This window comes from Macaca nemestrina, chromosome 5 (assembly GCF_043159975.1).
Source record: "Macaca nemestrina isolate mMacNem1 chromosome 5, mMacNem.hap1, whole genome shotgun sequence".
NCBI classification, from domain to species: Eukaryota; Metazoa; Chordata; class Mammalia; order Primates; family Cercopithecidae; genus Macaca; species Macaca nemestrina.
Genome location: NC_092129.1, coordinates 132,611,980 through 132,626,181, shown reverse-complemented (window position 1 = coordinate 132,626,181; position 14,202 = coordinate 132,611,980). Strand labels below are relative to the sequence as shown.

Genomic DNA, 14,202 nt, shown 5'->3' with positions numbered 1-14,202 from the left:
TCTTAGTATTTTCCTAGAGTGATATAGCAAAGACTTTCAGAAATCAGTTTTAGAAATTTAGCATATTGTCAGAAATCTGATGAAAAGTTAACAAATTTAAATTTTCTACTATTGATTCTGGTTTTAGTCTCATAAAACCTATTATTTTTGTCTTCTTTAAGAACTCTGATCCGATTTCCAGAACTTTACATTTTCAGAACTTTCTCAAGAGTTCCCTATTCTTACAAAAACACTGTGAGGTAAAATATATTTACACCCCACTTGGAAACTGCAAGCATGAGCGTCCAGTCTCATGTTCCCCAAACACAGCCAGGGGAAGCTGCTCTCACAATATTGTTAATGTTTCATTAGCAAGCCAGATGTGGGTGACAGCAGCATTCTCCTTGACAATTCAAATGGCACATTTTTTGGGAAAGTGCTTAATTCAGAACTACAAGTGGACAGAGCTATCCAGACCTCTTCAGCACCCTTATTATGGGTTTCATATTTTTTGCTGGTATTTCCCCCTTTTTTAATAGGTGAGGCCGCTGACAACTGAATTAGTACACTCTCCTTAGTATGCCAGTGGCTCATGACAATAGCCTGAGGGGGAAGATATAGATAACTGAGAATTTTTCTCAGTGTTGTGATATATTTTTTCATATGGTTAATAAGGCAATTGAAATGACATTCTGTCACAGTGGTATAAGAAAATAAGCCTGTGATTTCCCATATACTACCACTAGGAGGAGATGCATTTTGTTCAGTACTAAAAAAGAAAGAAGAAGAGGAGGAGGAAGAGGAGGAAGAGGAGAAGAAGAAGAAGAACAAGAGGAAGAGGAGGAGGAGAAGGAGGGGGAGGAGGAGGAGAAGGAGGGGGAGGAGGAGGAGAGGGAGGAGGGAGAGGAGAAGGAGGGGGAGGAGAAGGAGAGGGAGAAGGAGGAAGGCGGGAGGAAGAAGAAGAAGAAGAAGAAGGAGAAAGGGATAAGATTAAAGATGTGGCGGTCTGCAAACCTGAATGTCTTTTAGTATAATTAGACATCAGCAGCACCTAATACTAAAGAGAGGGCAAGTCTGTGGCTGCTCTGGTGATGAAAACATTAAGTAGTATTAATAAATAAAACAAACATTTTTTAGTTGTTTATCAAACAGCAATTAGAAGGCACAAAGCTAAAAATGTGTGACAGATCCTCCTTAAACAATGTTATGATTTTTTTTTTCTCTCTGTAAGTGGGATTTTGTGGGAAGGACTATTTTCACATCTTCCTTTGCCCTCAATCTTCTTACTTTTATAAGCCCCCATCAGATATTAAAATGTATCCACATTACACTTTATACAGGTGTGTGTGTGTGTGTGTGTGTGTGTGTGTGTGTCTAAAATGTTATGAGTTAAGTTGTAGTTGACTAGTTGGGGTATTACATTTTTGAGACATTTAATTTAACATAAACTGATAATAATTTTGATGTTTCCATTTCTATTTTGGAGCCAACAATTTTTCTTCTTTGCTCTTCATTCTCTTATTAGCCACTGAAAATCTTGCAAACTTTTTGTATATTACAGATAAAACCACCTCTTTGAGAGCATACTTTTCAATATGGGTCTGTCCAAATTCCAAAAGATGAGAATTCTCAACTTTGGTTAGAAAAATGTTTCCTGTAGGTCTCATGATAAAGTCTCAGGATATAATGTGAAGATTAGGTTATCAAGTATCAGTATCAGATAATTTTTTTAGTAATATGCTACTATATACTAACATAAATTAACATAGTATCAAATTTGCTACTTTGTTTAAATTTTTTTATTGGAAAATGGTGAGAAGTGAACTATTCATAGTTACTTATGTAAGCAGCTACCTAATGGAAGAAGGGTTAGGCAGGCTTTGTTACCCACACATGTTTAACTCTAGGCTTCTTGATCTACTCACCTTTACCAAGTATTTTGCCCAATGAGCCTCTTCCAGACCTATGAAACTAGACATTTGTCATCTGCTGCTAATATGTCACATGTACATCACCTGTGAAGTTTAATATTCTATAAGACAGACATTATTCTTTTTCAAAAGAAAAGTATTTTTCCCCTGTATCCACTGTAAGGGGATTCTGGTCCTTACAGTGGCAGCAAAGTGATAGACAATTGAAATTTATTCTAGTTCAGTTTACCAAAGGTGAAGTTTATAAGCAGTTTCTTCATAAGTTACCCATATATAAGCCCAGTTCGACAGAGTAAATATATTCTGGTTGGATCATATGATTCAATTTTATTGGAAGAACATGATTTTTCTCTATCTTTTGAAAGTTATTAACTTTGGCATTATTTTTCCCAGCCTGCTTTTATGATAATATATATTATGCTACCAGATATCTGAGTCATCTGAGGCATGTGTTTCCTGTACTACAAACTCCTCTTTCAGTAGGTTTATGAGCAAGCAGAATTGACTCCATTTGAGAGGCATGGGAGGGACTCTCAGTAATCAGCCCTGTGCCTCCTGCCATCTCCTCTCTCCTGAACCATGTAGCTGAGCAAATGAATATCTTGAGTCATGCAGCTAATAGCCCTTGGAAACTGTCTCTCTGTTGAGTAGGCTGTCAAAAAAAATCTGGGAACTCAAAATATCAGTTCATGCTATTCCTCCCAAACTCATGACTACAACAGAACTGCTGACCTTCAATTTGGCACCTGCTCTTGCTAAGCTCCTTGAATCTGATATTTAGGACTTTTCCAAAATATTACTGCCTTACCTAGACACCCTTTCTTAGAGCCAAGGTAAGAATCTAGTCCTCTTATTCTAGCAAGTCTGTTTGTCACTCATGGGAATTCTATGAAATTAGGACAAATGCCAATTATTTCTACTGGGCAGTAATAAATATTTGAGTTCACGTAATCAGAACTATTCACTACTTTACAATTTTATCATGTTTTACCTATTTCCCAAAGTAATTATTGTTTGACGTCCCCACAAAATGTTGGCATTTATGAAGAACTATTTTGACTTCATCATTTGAACAGCCCTCAAAGCTTCCAAAAATCTCTATTTTATATAAAGTGATTGAGTTACCACAGAAACTTAGCAACATTACACATAAAACCAAGGATAAAATAAATATCATCTAAGGAAACTGATGCACAGAAAACAGTTGTATGTTCTTTGCATATTCAAGTACCATTAATGAATCAATTAGGACATATTTTTAATAAAATACTTAATATATATTTTTAAATACACATACATTTGTTTAACAAATAGATTCTGAATAGCAGAAGAATACTCTGCAAATTCCATAAGATGAAGTTATAAAACTACTAATGAAATTTGAATGTATGCTTAGCTTGTATTTAATAAATATTACTAACGTGATCAGTTTTTTTCATGGCCTCTGAATTAATCAGAATATCCCACTTAGTACTTTCTCTCATCTTGTTATATGTTGAGTGACTATAAAGGAAGCCTTTGTGACTGCTTTTTAGTACACTGGTAATGCTCACCTGTTGCTCTCAAATTCCACTCCTAACCTCCATCCCCATTTATATGGTTTGGCTGTGTCTCCACCTAAATCTCATCTTGAATTATAACTCCCATAATTCCCACATGTTGTGGGAGGGACCTGGTGGGAGGTAATTGAATCATGGGGGTGGGTCTTTCCCCTGCTGTTCTCATGACAGTGAGTAAGTCCCATAAGGTCTGTTGGTTTTATAAAAGTCAGTTTTCCTATACAAGCTCTCCTTGCCTGCCGCCATGTAAGACATGACTTTGCTTCTCCTTCACCCTCCACCATGACTGTGAGGCTTCCCCAGCCACGTGGAACTGTGAGTCCATTAAACCTCTTTTTCTTTATAAGTTACCAAGTCTCAGGTATGTTTTATTAGCAGCATGAGAGCAAACTAATACACTCACCCACCCCACTATGACACTTAGCTGTACTGTGCTAGTACTTAGTTAATTACCAGAATAGCTATTTTCAGCAGACATTTTATTATGGCCACCACCACTCATTCCAAATCTTCTAATGTTAATCTTTTCAGTAGCTTATGAGGTTCAGAGCATTGCTTTTAATGAATTCTATACATAATCATGAATGAACCTTCAATGCAAAGGTAGAAGATCTAAACATAAAGGAATGAGATGTGGAAGGAGAAGGAGTTCTCAGGAGATTGAGAGCAGAGGGAAATTGCTCTGGACAGGATTACTTAGCAAGGGCTTATCCACCCTCCTTTCTGGAGGACATCTGTAAAGGGGCAAGTCTCAGAGACTTGTTAATTTTCTGTTTTCTTGGGAAACTCTGAACTGAATATCACAGAAGTTTGTAATGGTCTTAAGATCCTGCAGACCTGATTTCCGAAAATTGCCAATCTATTTTCTTCTTCTAAGAAGGATGCCTGAGGAAGTTATTTTCACTCTTAAGTTTTTCTCAAAACAAGGAGAATTAGTTAGCTGTTAAAAACAAAATCATTAAGTGTTCCACTGTTGTCTATAGAGTACATAACCTAAGGATAGAACAAATCCTTGCCCTCAAGGATCTTACAATCTCTCTCAAAACACTGGATGTGCATTAGCATTTTTATAGTGTAATCATTCTGTGATGTTGTCAGAAATGCTTTATTTAAATGGGCACAACAGTTATATTTTATTCTAATGAAGACTCATTGGCACTATGGATTAGCATTTGCCAGTGGGAAAGTGGCTATTAACCTTGATATATGTGAATGTGCCCACATATAGGAGCCATGTCTCTAAACAGAGTACATTTTCTAAGGTAAAACATGAGGCTAGGGGAGTAGTGAGTGAGAAGAGACCATATACATGCTCTATTTAGTATAGTTGGTATATTTGAAACTAGAGGAGAATGGAGAGGTTGTTCCAGACTCCAGATATAGGTGAACCTAACAACTCTTGTTAAAATTCTGCTATCAGTATCAGAAAATGTAAGGTAGTTTTTTGTTTTGTTTTACCTTTTATTTTAGGTTCAGTGGTACATATGCAGTTTGTTATATAGCTAAATTGTGTGGTGCAGGGGTTTGGTGTACAAATTATTTTGTCACCCAGGTAATAAACACAGTATCCAATAGGTAACCTACAAACACCTGGTCTTGTTTTTTAATTTTAAGCTTATCATTATTAAATCCTAGATAAGAAAATACTGAGAGTAATTGAGGTTGAGTAAATCTTACCTTGACACATCCAGTTGTAAGGCATAAAGGTACTAACCCCTATGTTGTTTTTTGATACTACTATTACTAGGTACGAGTTACAGGATTGTTAAAATGCATTGGGCATTTCTATGAGACAGCCCATCTAATTCTCACAACTATAAAATAAGTATTAATATTCCCTATGATTCCAAAACTTACACCAGTGGATCCAGGATTCTTTCTTAGTTTTGTCAAACTCAATATTTTTACTCTTTTTACTTTATTTTAAGGTTAATATGAGTCTTAATATCACTAGACTATACCAACTCTTATATACACAAACATTCACATATATGTGTACATATTAAAACCTCACAAATATCAATACCAAATATGCTACAGCCTCCATAAAAACACTTATTACACATAAACATTTGAAAATCAAGATTATCTATACTGTACAGAAATATCAAATCAGAAAATAATAGACGATTCCTTTCTCAGATATGCTGACTCTAAGACTTCATGTCTCCACAATTTATCCTAGATTTATAAACAGCAACAGCATGAGCACAAATCCACTTTGGAATACAATATTTCTACCCAAACCTTCCAATTCCCTTGGCACTACCTTCGGTTTCAGTGATGGAGTTCTTTTTGTTTGTTGTTTCTCTGCTTGTCTTCCTTATTTTTACTTGCTTTGATGTCTCTAATCCCACTGATCCACACAGGTGACCAAACTTTCATCTGTAATCTGTAGCATTCAAATTAAAGGAACAGTTTATAGATTCTAGGATTTTCTGAGCACCTCAAGTAAATCCTTCCTAGGCCCCTCATGAATGGATAAAACCACGAGCAGCGGATGAAGCTAAATTGATCCCAATGAATGTACCACAAAGCATCAAATTGTATTCACTGCCAGCCAACAAACAAATAGAAACTATTTCCCCCATTTTTAAAATAAATATATTTATTATGCTTTACTTTTAGCCCAGTGCCACTTGATCAAAATTGAGATTTTCCTAGCAGATATAAGATTCATAGAAGTAATGTGTCTTTCATTAGGTGATAAACAGCATTTACTATTGGACAGACTTCAGCTTTTTGTTGCTCTCTTCAACTGTAGACTTCTGAAATGCTACGCTGGTCTGTATTAAGAACAAATACTCTTTTTTCATAGAAAAATTCTATGCCTCTTTAAAGAAAACATATAGAATGGAGATAACTGAATTTCTTTCCTAGTCACATTAAACAGAAAGGTTAAGCTCCTACTGACAGGAAAGATGTATTTGCAAGTGATTAGTTATATTTCTATCATAGTGCTTGTCTGTGGTCTTCCTTTGATGTTTAAGCAAAGCTCTTGAACACGCTGGGTTGTATGCTCTGATGATGATTTATAGGTAGAACTGAATTCCAAACACTAAGCCAGTAGGTAGGCTTTAATAAAAGGCACAGACTTTCTCCCTGCTGGTTAGTGTGTGACTAAGCTATGTTGTTTTAGGGCCTCAATCTGTCAAGACAGACGTGCAGTGAGGGAGTCCTTCGACCTCAAAGACCTGAGCTATTTGCAGAGGGTCACATTCTGCCGTTTAGGATTGGAGGTTTTAAACCCTTGGAAAAAAATAATAAACTATGTTAACAAACAAACAAACAAAACAAAACTGTTTTCTGTTCAACAGTGATGTTGAAACCCTTTTTGTTAGAAGTTAAGGTATACCTAGGAGGGAGAAGATAAAGGTAATTAGGCAGTCAGTCATATGGCACATCAGATTCAGGCCAGGCAGTGTCAGTCCTAAAGCAAGAACATCAGAAGGAATGGTAGGCCATCTTCCACAGGCTGTTGTATGCCTAGCCAACTGACAACTCTCAGGGAGTTGGACGGTGGGGATCCAGGAAGCATCGTGAGCAGCTCAATAAAGCTATCCAGTTGGGCTACAAAAGGAGAAAAAATTAATGCAATAGAGATATTAGATTAAACAAAGAGAGGCATCCCCATCTGGCCAAGCTCAGGGATGTGTGAATTACTAAAGTCATAAAATGAGGGCATGTTTAACACCTCAGTCTGCCGGCTTCGTGGTCTCAACACATGAAAGGTACAGAACCACGCAACCACACTATCATCTGAAGAAAGAGAGATGCAGTTCACTATTCATTTTTGCCAGAAATGCTTTATTTCCACCCAGGTATTTTGCAAATTGAAATTTCTACTTTATATTCAGTTTATTTGGGGATTCTCGATCGGCAAACCCAGAAATACAATGAATGTAAGCTTTTCAAAGCCAGGGAATAGATTTTAAAAGCAAACAACAAACGAATAACACTAGCATGCATTTCTTTTGAAAAAGACATAAAATCTCTGTTGCATAAAATATCTTAAAAATAGAAAATCTGCAAAAAGCAATACCACTTGCCAAAGTTAACTACTTTTAAATTTCTTTCCAAATTTGTTTCCATCATTTTCAAAGAAATATATCAACATGCACATGTGTAGATATTTGTGCATTTGTGTATAAACTTGTGTTCACAAACACAGTATGTGTTCTGTTTTGTACTTTCATTTTTTCTACTTATATTTTAATTGTAATTAAAAATGCTTTTTAATTTTTTAATTTCATATAAGGCATGTATAATTTCATTGTAGCAATGAAAGATAGTCTACACTTGAAAGTTAATATTGTCTCCAAATATTTATTACTGTAAACACATGATATCTTGAATATAGATTTAAATAAACATTTGCTTTCTCAATTAATGAATACATGAAAATAGGCATTCTTAGTACATACTTTTCTCATTGCCCAACATATTTAAATATATTTAATATGCGTAAATATACTTAAATATATTTAATCTATTTCTCTCCAGGTGATGTAGCACTAGCAATAGAGAACTATGAATCTAGACCCAAAATTCAAATTTTTCTTTCTTCTTAATTGGCTCTAAGCCGTTTATTCCAAATTGCATACTAACTCATAATTTTCTTATAGGTGAATCTTAAGAGCAAGAAGTACTTGTATATAACCTTATCTTTACTCAAATAGGGCATAAATACTGTAAGAATCTAAGGACCACCAAGTGCTCTAATAAAGACTTCGTAAAATTGACATTTGATACTCAGCCATCTTGAATCAACCCATCTTTGTATAATTTACTTTTAATTTTTTTTAACTTTTATTTTAGGTCTGGGGGTACATGTGTGGGTTTGTTATATAGATAACTTGCATGTCACAGGTGTTAGGAACATAGATCAACACCTAGATGGAAAGCATAGTAACCAACAGGTAGTTTTTAGGTCTTCACCCTCCTGCCTCCGTCCACCCTCCAATAGGTTCCGGTGTCTGTTGTTCTCTTCTGTATGTCCCTATGTAATCAAGGTTTAGCTTCCACTTATAAGTGAGAACATGTGGTGTTTGGTTTTCTGTTCACTTAGGACAATGGCCTCCAGCTCTATCCATGTCCCTGCAAATGACATGATCTCATTCTTTTTTATGGCTGCATAGTATTCCATGGTGTATTAGTACCACATTTTCTTTATTCAGTCTACTGTTAATGGGCATTTAGGTTGATTCCATGTCTTTTCTTTTTCTTTTTTTTTTTCTTTGAGATGGAGTCTTGCTCTGTCACCCAGGCTGTAGTGCAATGGCGTGGTCTTGGCTCACTGCAACCTCCACCTCCTGGGTTCAAACAATTCACTGGCCTCAGCCTCCTGAGTAGCTGGGACTACAGGTGCCTGCCACCATATTCAGTTAATTTTTGTATTTTTGTTTTAGGAGAGATGGAGTTTCACTCTGTTGGCCAGGCTGGTCTCGAACTCCTGACCTCATGATCCACCCACCTTGGCCTCCCAAAGTGCTGGGATTACAGGCGTAAGCCAAGACGCCTGGCCTCCATGTCTTTGCTATTGTGAATAGTGCTGCAATGTACACATGCATGTGGCTTTGTGGTAGAACAATTTATATTCCTATGAGTATGTACCCAACAGTGGGATGGCTGGGTCAAATAGTAATTCTGCCTTGAGAAATCACCAAACTGCTCTCCACAGTGGCTGAACTAATTTACATTCCCACAAGTAGTGTGGAAGTGTTCCCTTTTCTCCACAATCTCACCAGCATCTGTTATTTTTGACTTTTCAATATAGCCATTTTGAATGGTGTGAGATGGTATCTTATTGTGGTTTTGATTTACATTTATCTAATGATTAGTAACGTTTAAGCATTTTTTTCTTGTGCTTGTTGACTGCATATATGTCTTCTTTTGAGAAATGTCTGTTCCTGTCCTTTGCCCAGTTTTTTATGCGGTTGTTTGTTTTTTGCTTGCTGATTTAAGTTCCTCGTAGATTCTGGATATTAGGTCTTCGTTAGATACATAGTTTGCAAATATTTGTCCCCATTCTGTGCATTGTCTGTTTACTCAGTTTATAGTTTCTTTTGCTGTGTAGATGCTCTTTAATTAGATCCAATTTATCAAATTTGTTTTTGTTACCATTGCTTTTGGTGTCTTCCTCATGAAATCTTTGCCAGAGCCTGTGTCCAGAATGGTATTTCCCAGGTTATTGTCAAGGATTTCTGTAGGTTTAGGTTTCACATTTAATTCTTTAATCCATCTTGAGTTGATTTTTTGTTCATGGTGTAAAGATTTCTAACTAAATGCATATCTAAATATATTTTCTAATTGCATAATTATGAAATAAAAGCATTTATTGTTTATGTCTACTGTTTTACATATCAATATTTATGACCATTTAGCCAAAATTCCACTTGGTTATCTACACGTGTGTTTTAATTATTTATTAATTGATTTTTTCTCTTCTTAGTCATTATTTTTTATTTGTATCCTCTAATCCAGGGGTCAATAAATTATGGCTCACAGGCCAATTCAGACCTGCATCCTACTGACTCTCAAGCAAAAAACGTTTTCTACATTTTTGAAGTGTTGTAACTCCAAAAGCAAATATGAAACACACACCATATGTGGCCTACAGATTATAAAATCTTCACTATTTGGCCCTTTATGGAAAAATAGGACTGACTCTTCCTCTAATTCCACCAACAATCTAGGCCAACACTAGATTTCCCAAAGTGATTTGTGGAAACATCAGTTGACTGGTATTAATGGTGTTGGCAGGAGAGGTACAGGTGTGGCATTCTGTGGTCAAATGAATGTAGGAAACCCTATGTTAAACAAAGTTAACCCATTTTGTTATTGTAATATGTTTTAATATTTACTTTTAAAAGTAAGAAGAATATACACCAAAAGGCTTTGTTTTTCAAGATTACTGCTATGAAAGCTTTGTTTGCTATGACTAGTGTTCTATGAGAATTTGCTTAGATACATTTCTTGACAATAAAGAGGAAATGATATTAAAGGTGAAAGTATGGTGTCATAAATTTAGTTTTAGTACAATGACAAATTCTCATTATATTCATCCTATTTTTTGGGATTCATTAGGTTAACATATTTTCATGGTAATAGTTATATCTACGCATGAAAATAAAACATATAATTCAGAATTTATTCATATTTTCTAGGGTTTTTTTTAACTTAAATTTTCTAATATTCATGCTCAAAATTTGAGATGAGGGTGGGATGAGAGAACAGAAATATGTTGACTAATGAAAATAATTGCTTTTTTTTTAATTACAAATCAACTTTTACATACTGTTAGAGGTAATATTTTAATCTTTCTAGTTCCAGCCTCTATTGGTACCTCTGGGAGAGGGAAGGACTACATTATGCAGCATAGAAAATTATAACGTGACTAAAAGAAGGTAGCTGTTGAAGTGTTAGCTTTTTCAGTTCTCAGCTGTCTGCTGTATCTTGAATTAATGTGTTCTATTTATCAGCTTCATTTATAAATTATTGACTTTCAAACCCTGCCTACTACTGAACTCTCTAAGTAGAGATCTGTTCCAATTACCACATATTACATTTATCTATCTATATATACATATTAATTGTGCAAATTCATATTTTATTCCATACTTGATATAAACATCAGAATGCTTTAGGTAAACTATAAAAACTTGTAGGTAAAATGCATGCAAAACCAACGTGAGAAAGTTCTTTAATAATTTATCCTACATATTTTAAAAATAGACTTTGTGATCATTAACTCCTGAATTGTTAGTATTTAACATCGCTTACCTCAAGGGGTTGGACTAGGAGATGTCTAGAATCTGTGTTAGAACCATGATTCCAGAATGTTCTTGACACCTATGATATATAATCAAATACTATACATGTAACCTAGCCTTCCATATATCTTTCTACTTTCACCAAACTTAGCACCGTTTTTTTAAGTTCTCCAAATTTCAGTCTTCAAAAAAAAAAAAAAAAAAAAAGAAAATCCTATTTTTAGGGTAAGAAGATGGCATTTAACATCTTTTTTATTACCCAACTATTTTAACTAGCATTTTCAACCTCCTGTTTTGATGTGACCTCAGAAGTCTTTAATCATAGGGCCCAAAAAATAATTTGCACAATGTCCAAATGCAGCTTGAAAGAGAAAAATAAAAGGTGGAAAGGAAAATTAGACAATCAAAATATCAAAAATATCTTCGATTTGACAACTGTATCACTGAAAAAGAAAACCTACTTATTTTAACATCCCCATGAATATCCCATTCAATGCTACAAAAGGACACCTAGTCAAGACCCTCTAAAATATTCATATAAGAAATTATATAAAAATCGATTTAATATTCTACTTGATTGAATAACTGAATACTTCAGACTAGTCAAATTCACACATAAAACTGACAGTCACAATAGGAAGGAAATTTCCTTTTCAGAACTACACAAGCCAGAATTTCATTCCAAGACTTTTTAACAAAAAGAAAAATGTAACTCTAATAACTCATGAAACATTATTAATACTTATATTTTAAATTCATATCATAACACTATTCATTTATGTCCACTTGATAATTCCAGAGTTGATCACTGAATTTGTATTTTTATCAGATGCTCTGTGTAAGTTAGTGCATGAGCTCCTTCCTCTTCTGGCTTAATGTGGTGTGAAGCAAGCTTCTTTCATCATTCACACCATAAAAGTAATAACATTCATAGAGAAGAAGAATAATGATAAGCAGCAAATTTTGTATTGCTTAATTAAGTACACTCTCTAATTAAATGATGACTGCTTGTATGTTCTCCTAAAAATTAGAACAACACATACATGCATGGAATGAGAAAAAGGTTGCCTGACCACAACCATAAAATATATTTGAAGAAAAAGAAGATGCCACTTTTTCCTTTCTTTAGTTTTTAGATTCAATCCTTATTTTTTACACCAGATATTCATTCTAATACTATTAACACATGTGCCACAAATATTTTTTAATATAGAGAAAAAAATGCTTTAATAGTCTATAATCTAGTTTATGTTTCTGCTTTTCATAAGCATGGCCAAGGAGATTATTACCCAACATTCTTTAGCTGATGGAAATGACATTGACTTTTTTTTTTTTTTTTTTTTTTAAGAGAGATGGGGTCTTACTCTGTCACCCAGGTAAGAGTGCAGTGGCACCTTCTTAGCTCACTGCAGCATCGAACTCCTGGGTTCAAGCAATACTCCACTTCCACCTCCTGAGTAGCCTTCAGGCACATACTACCTATTCTGGCTAATTTTTTTGTAGAGATGGGGGTCTCACTATGTTGCCCAGGCTGGTCTCAAACTCCCGGCCTCAAAGCAATCCTCTTGGCTCAGTTTCCCAAAGTGTGGGGATTACAAGCGTGAACCACTGCACCCAGCCTGACTTTTTAATTTTTATAAATTAATTGTGCTATTTTCACAAACTTCAAATAAATTTATAATAAAGTATACATACCCGCCAGTCTTGTTATTATATCAAAACTTCTCATTTATTGATAAATCCAAAAATCAATCCGATTTCAAAGTTAATTTTAAAATCCCAAATTTGGGACTAGTATTTTCTCACTTCACTCTGACATTACCAGGGCAGTATTTCCTCTGTCAATTCTGAAATATGAAATGAGAAATCTGCTTTTATTAATCTAGTTAGAGGAATGAACTTCAGACTTCTAAAATGCAGCAAAGAAATTGAGTCAGGCAGGAAAAAAATAATGAGAAAGTTAGGATGCCTTAGTGAGCAGGCAGAGTCATTTTATGTAGAGGTTTCCCTCAAGCAACTAAATCGAGCCCAAACAAGCCTATTTCTCTGAAACTTGCTTTACCCGCCGTTCCGTCGCAAAATACATTGTAATAATATCATAAAACAGCTTGAGACGAAGAAAGATTCTGATTGACTGTTCAACATTCCAAAAGGGTAAATTAATATCTGTGAATCTCACAGCTGAAGCATTTTAATGCAAACTTGCAGTTTGTGGGAATTGAATCTGTCCGCCAAAATCATTTATTTATATATAGAAAATGGGGGGAAATAGACATTTCATAATAGCAATGAGTTCAGGGGATGCTGTTATCATGAGCTAATCACATCCCATGGGCATGATCGCACTCAGCTGTGTCCCCTGTCTCGTATTGCTCCAGAGGAATGATTATCTCATGATAATAACCCTTATCGTGGCTTAGTGGGTAATAAAAATATATACTTCCTTCCCAAGTTCTTGGGCATTTATTCATCAGCTAACTTTTTCCCTCTTGAGTTCTGGTCATATGTTACTTTCTGCTTAGAAAACAAAAAGAAATCTTGTATTCAGATAACATTTTCTGTTAGCAAAGTGGAAAAAAATAAACAAACAAACAATAATAGTGTGACTGTATTGATCTGACTGTTTAAGAGTGGCATTGCAGACAAGCCCTGATCACTTGAGACCTGTGCACAGAAGATCCATGCTTGCATTGACATTTGGTAGGATGTCTAGACATGCATTCGGTAGCATAGAAACAATGAAGGGAATATAATATATTATATATATAATATATTATATAATACCATACATATCTTTGTACTATGATGCATAACTATCCAACATGTACACTTTACTGGAGGTTATAGACTATGCAACTTCAAATGTGGCTGTCCCATTTAGACAAAACATCCTACCAATGACTCTCATACTGCCAAACTGCAAGGCACAGGTATGGCAACAGAAATTCAAGGTAATGTCAG

General features: G+C 35.0%; 1 non-coding gene across 3 annotated transcripts in view; it reads right to left on the bottom strand.

The window, feature by feature from the left end:
* Positions 1 to 14,202, bottom strand: part of LOC105490938 (uncharacterized) — a 202,177-nt gene that overhangs the window by 67,183 nt on the left and 120,792 nt on the right. For 2 of the 3 annotated variants that reach the window (XR_011623664.1, XR_011623666.1), the window contains exons 2-5: positions 12,937 to 13,088; positions 11,252 to 11,320; positions 6,825 to 7,039; positions 5,739 to 5,861 (exon numbers count right to left, since the gene is read on the bottom strand). This is a non-coding gene — a transcript (uncharacterized protein). The remainder of the gene's footprint in view (positions 1 to 5,738; positions 5,862 to 6,824; positions 7,040 to 11,251; positions 11,321 to 12,936; positions 13,089 to 14,202) is intronic. The other variant, XR_011623665.1, reaches the window with a different exon arrangement.